A 6,365-nucleotide genomic window follows, 5' to 3' on the forward strand; every position below is an offset into this window, starting at 1 on the left:
ATGCTGTAGTCTCCCAGAATACCGCAAACATATGGCCAGAAATTCCAGGCGGGGGGAGTATGCAACTGCTTTTAGCTCACATTTGGTCACAATTAGGATCGCTTGGATCCTAGGCGAAAATTGCACAAATCTTTTAGCTTTCCTTGATCCTGACAACAGAAGAAACAGCATTTCACCTACATGCCATTTAAGTGAAAATCGCCGGTTTCCTGTGATTGTTAGTTTAAAAAAAAATCCTTTGGAATTTTCCATCATCTCAGACTGCAGCTCGGAAGGTCAGGAGATCAGGATCATAATAACCTTGTTGGTCCTGGACCAATGAACATTTATTCAGCAATCTGGTTGTGTACCAAAAGCAGCAACAGGACATGCAATAAGTTCAGTATGGAATGTATTTTTGAGACTGCAAAAGGAGTGTCAGGCTCTTTCAGCAACATAAAGAGGAATGTTGTGCTGTGTGGTGAAAACATGACACACTTTGGAGTTTTTCAAAAATTTGAAGTAAAAGACTGAGACATGAGAGTATTTTTATTTTACTAATGCCAGATGCATTTTAGAAGTCCACACATTTCTATCTAAAACGCTTGATCCATCACCTGAAAAAACAAAAACAAAGAAAAAAGTCAAATAGATCCAGGATTCATCAATTTGGTTAACAATTGTTTCATTCTGGTGGCTTCATGTTGTTTACCGAATATATCCAGTGAAGGAAGGAAGAAACTCTGGTGAAGACGGTTGGTTTGAACTGTTGGTTGCACATGCCGGCCGGACCGTAACTGACCACACCGTGGACTCTCCAAACTCCATCGGTTAAGCAGTTCAGGGGACCTCCAGAGTCGCCCGTGGAAATGATCATTTACATGCACCACATACAGTAACTCTATACACTTTAAGTTCAGAAAGTGCACAACTCTGCACAGATCGGTAATTCCAAACTGTTATAGCTTCTAACCCCACAAAAACATTTTCAAAAACTTTTAGCTCCAAATACAAATAGTGGACATGTATGAGCATTGTTGTTTAGAAAATAAAATAAAGGCATAATGCTCAGCTAAACATGAGACCTACAACCAATATTATATTTAATCACATCAAGCAAATTAGCTTTGAATATTATTTTGATCTGGTTCTTATCCTAAAATCAATATCAAGGTAATGGGAACAGTTTCACAATAAGATAATAATAATTGTATTCAATTTTAAAGCAAAACTTTTAAGATTAATTAAAGATTAAAAATGAACTAGGTGCACTTTTGTGTCATACTGACATCAGTGTGGACTTTAGATTTACTGTTTGACACCGAGGGTGTCACAAAATTTTCTTTAGCCTTGGGTTGCCTCATATCATGTTTCACGACCTACACTGTGGGGCTCCAATTTAGAGAACCAAAGTGCCAGATGTTAGACATTAGTCCTTACAAAGCTTTTAGTTTTATTGATGATCTTGCCATTCCCCCTATAGTAAAACTATTAGTTCATGAAGAAAATCATTTACAAAACATTTTCAGGTTTTGTAAATGATTATATATATATATATATATATATATATATATATATATATATATATATATATATATATATATATATATATATATATATATATGTATATATATATATATATATATATATATATATATATATATATATATATATATATATATATATATATATATATATATATATATATATATATATATATATATGTATGTATATATATATATATATATATATATATATATATATATATATATATATATACACACAAACCATGTCTTTGTCTACAAACCTGGCAACCAGATATGATGCCATCTCCTCCAGCACACACCATTGTTTTCAGAGCAATGCTGCCCCACCACTCTGGCTGGGAGCAGACTGCATGCTCCACTACATCCAAAGGAGCCACCTGCAGTTTGTCAGGGACGCTTCCATTATCTGAGATAGTAAGCATAAAATACATATTTATTTTTAAAAATTTTTCTATTTCTATGGGCTGTTTGTGTATTTGTAATTTGTAAATGATTCTTCAATCTGTTTACTCACAGTCCATTAATCCCCAGCCTGTGATGTAACAGGTGAAGCCATGAGGCAGCGCCTGGTCCGGATAGGGAAGGTTTGTGATTTCCACATAACCGTTGTCATAGATATGATTAACCAGCTTCAACAGAGCAATGTCATTACTGAGGGAAATAGAAAAAATAACTAGCCTTACCAGTGCAATAATAATAAAAAATATATATATTGAAAAAAATAGAGTTCAGCAGCAACTACAACAAATATATAATTTATTAATTCCTGTTTTATCTTGTTGGATTGTTTATGTGATTTTTTATATTTTTTTATTTAATCTATTTAATTTCAATTCAATTAAAAAATATGTTCTTAATCCCAGAGTGAGATTAAATGTCACTAATGAAGGTTTTTCAGTAGTTGTAGTTTCTGCTGGCTGTTCAAATGGAAAATTACCTAAAAATGTTTTGTATCCAAAATTTTTAATGTCATTTCAATTATATTTTATGTTGTTTGTTCTGTAATTGGTGGGTTGCTGGTTTGAACTCCCACTGTGACTCTATTGATCATTGGGTCATTGAACAAACATTTCATCTGCCTTGCCTGCTGGTGGTAGGCAGAGCGACTGGTGGTAATAAGTGTATTGAAGTCTTGCTTCTGTCAGTCTGCTCCAAGGCAGCTATGGCTACTTTAGATTACCACCATAAGCTTCTATAAGCCATTTACCATTTTACAAAAAATGTATAACATACCATTTAGAAGCAGCTCATTTCATACTATATTTTTTCATTATTGCTGCATAGATCACATTTATGTGTGCAGGTTTGAGGTTAAACTAAGAGATTAACTATTGCTAGCTACTCCTTTACCCTTTGGCCAGATCACCATTCCAGTCAGGATGGACTATGATTTTTTTCCACAGAGGTGAACTGCTCACTGCCTTCGTATTCAAACAGGCTGTACTCACCAGCCACCACGCGGTACTGACTGACATCCGAGCTGACAGAGACAGAGAGAAAACAACACAATATGATCAGATGCACTTATTTATCAAGCACCAAAGAGGATGTGGTAGGCCTTCAGATGCCCAGTGCAAGAAACTCCCACCTTATGATGCAGTGAGCGGCTGTCATTATATAGAAACTACCAACAATGGAGCCTCCGCAGATGTGGCTGAAGGATCCTTCATTGTATAAATCAAGCTGCAGAGAAATCTGAGAGAAACCAAAGGGAGAAGATATTTATGCAGTATTTGATTTTAATTTTACAGCAGAAGCGTAATTAATACTTTACCTGCCATTTCCAGGTGTTTGGTTTCGCAACACTGCCTCCTATGACCCTTCCATTGTTTACCTTATAGTTTAAAGGTTCATTCGCACAAATCAGCCCTTTTGGAAAACACACAATCATAATCGCAAGACATAGTGACAATGTTAATGTTCACAGATTAAAAACAAAAGTGAATGTTGTTTAGGCATACCAAAGCAGGACAGGAGAACCACCAGCCAAATCATTTTGGGGTATTGAATACTCAATGCAGTTTGCCTTTACAGTAAGTATTTATATCAGTTTCAAGGGAAGACCTTCAAATGATTTGTCTGAGCTGCACAGATGTTGCCATATCTGGCCAATCAGCAGCCAGGGTGGTGAGTTCCTCTCACAAACTGGGGGATCAACATACATTAACTGTAATGGTCAACAAAATAAGACATCTTATTTTTGTGTTGTTCAGTTCCAAAATTTAGCTCCAAATTATAACGTATGTTCATGCATGCAAATGCATTTTTATACTTATAAGTAACATTACTTACACAAGAACTTATCTTTTTGTCATGTTCTGATGTGCTGGGAAAAGACCAGATGAAGTCACTTGATGTCATCCAGTCACATGACAAGAAATTCTGCTAAACCCTCTGAGACAGGTGAGTCAAACAAAAAAGGTCCAACAAGATAAGAGTTTACTTTAGCAGCAGCTAAACTGATAAAATAAAATTAACAGTGGAACCTTTTCTTCTAAAGCTTTTTTATAACTTGACATTGACATCGATACTAAAAACTTAAATGAAATTACTCATAATTAAAAGGCGATCCACATTTACCTTCAAATGATCAAGTTTGGTGAATGAAGAAAAAGTCAATATTTTATGTTACGTTGTCTGTTTTTTTTAAGAAACTGAATGTGAAGTCATTTTTTTAAAAAATGAATAAACTAACTAATTAGACGATTTAATTGATTCTTTGCACTTTTCTGTCCCGTTATGTGCTTTCCGTCGCCGTCTTACATCCACACCACTCCCCACAAAAAAAAAAAAAAGAAAACTCCAGGAGTATGAATAGCCTTGTAACACACCTTTTCACCAGATTAAAATTTAAACAAGATATATTTTTAATCAGCTTGGATTGAAAATTGCTATCAAAACAATTTCAAATATCATTATTTTTACCATAATAATAATAACTAGAAAATTCCTGAAGAAATTTAACCGGGGCCTGCCAAAGTGTGCCCGTCAATTTGGACCCAGCGTTCTGATGCTAAACATTAGCATCCATGCTAAAGAAAGCTGCAATGTCATCAATACAATGTGGAGAGTCACAAGCATGACTTACTGCATTCAGTATACTAAATATGGGTAATAAGTAAGGGAAATAACTAATACCTCATTTAAGGTAAAAGGCTAATGCTCTGCCTTGCTGCGCAAGGCAGAGCCCTAACCTGGGAGAAAAAGATCATGCTGGATGATCTTATTGCACTGCCTCTGGCAGTGCACTAGTGGGGAACAATAAAATGCTAATGTTTGTGATGTTAATGCACTGTCTTGCTGCGCAAGACAGTGCCCTAACTTGAGAGAAGATAATGCAAGCTAATATTATTGTAGCGCCTGCTGCAATAATAATAATATTTGTGCGCCATTAGCCACAGAAAAATCTTAAGGCTTTTATTTTGAAGTTTTCATTTAGCTTGATTTTAAATTGCCAATCTAATCCCATGTGTAACAGTGATTGGATTAACTAACACATATAATGGTCAATAGATTACTTACTTGATGGAAAAATTGTCAAGGCTTTTACTTTGAAATTGCCACAGTAATTCCATGTGTAACAATAGTTGGTTAAAATGAGTTAGGCCCAAAACACAAGCAGTTCTAAAGTCCAGCTTTTTCCTCTGAGTTCTGCCATAGTTAGAACTACAGTGATGCGTTTTGTAGTCCTAAATCAGCTGGACCTGCTGTGTTCTGTTGCAATGGTAATGGATCCTCTGCCAGCTGTGAGTCAGACAGGGGGAGACATAATTCTATCAGTCGAGGAGGCAGCCATTTCCACTAAAATAGGCATGAGCCAGAAAGGAATCTTAAGAATTAGCTAATACTCATTAAGGTAAAAGGCTAAAGTAATGCTCTGCCTTTATTTTGAAATTTCATTAAACTTCATTTTAAATGTCCAAAATAATCCAAAAGTGTAACAGTGGTTTTGTTAAAAAAGTCACAAAATGCCCATGAGAGCAATTACGTGATATAAAAGATGTCAGGGCTTTTATATTGAAATTGTCATTAATTATAATTTAAAATTGCCACACTAATCCTGTGTGTAACAATGGTTGCTTAAAATCAGTTATAAAAACCCAAACACAATGTAATTCTAAAGGCCAGCTCATTCCTCCTCAGTAGTAACTGACAGTTCCACCATGTTGTAGTTCTGACAATCAGCTCTGACCTCTTCTGTAGGCACTGAGTGTTCCGCCATGTTGTAGTTCTAACCTGCAGTCATTGTAGTTCTAAAGAGCAGCTCAGTCCTCCTCAGTAGTAACTGACAGTTCCACCAAGTTGTAGTTTTTATATTCACCTATGACCTCTTCTGTAGGCACTGAGTGTTCTGCCATGTTGTAGTTCTGACCTTCAGGAATTGTAGTTCTAAAGAGGAGGTCAACTGTCATGTCAGTGTAACACACAAGGAGAGGCTTAATTCTAAATGCTTGAAGAAGTTAGTTTTACTGACAGGCCTGAGGGAAATATTCAAGCTTTTATTTTGAAATTTTCATTAAGCTTAATTTAAAATTTCCACACAAATACTGTGTGTAACAATGGTTGGTTAAAATCAGTGATAAAATCCCCAAACACAATGTAATTCTAAAGGCCAGCTCATTCCTCCTCCTCCTCTCCTTATGCATTGCTAGGCAGGCCCCAATAATAATAAAGAGATATTCTATTGGGTGTAGATTAATAGGTGCCTGCCATGCAATGCATGGAGGCAGTGACTGACTTGCTTTGCTTTGCAAGTCAGTCACTGCTCTCCTTATGCATTGCTATGGGCAGGCCCCAATAAAGAGGCATTCTATTAGGTGAAGAACAATAGGGGCCTGC

General features: G+C 35.8%; 1 pseudogene; it reads right to left on the reverse strand.

Annotated features, from left to right (window-relative positions):
• Positions 1 to 507: 507 nt before the first annotated feature.
• Positions 508 to 3,535, reverse strand: LOC129364778 (elastase-1-like; annotated as a pseudogene).
• Between the last annotated feature and the right edge of the window lie 2,830 nt (positions 3,536 to 6,365).

Source organism: Poeciliopsis prolifica, unplaced genomic scaffold, assembly GCF_027474105.1.
Source record: "Poeciliopsis prolifica strain line A6 unplaced genomic scaffold, Auburn_PproV2 SCAFFOLD012, whole genome shotgun sequence".
Lineage (NCBI taxonomy): Eukaryota > Metazoa > Chordata > Actinopteri > Cyprinodontiformes > Poeciliidae > Poeciliopsis > Poeciliopsis prolifica.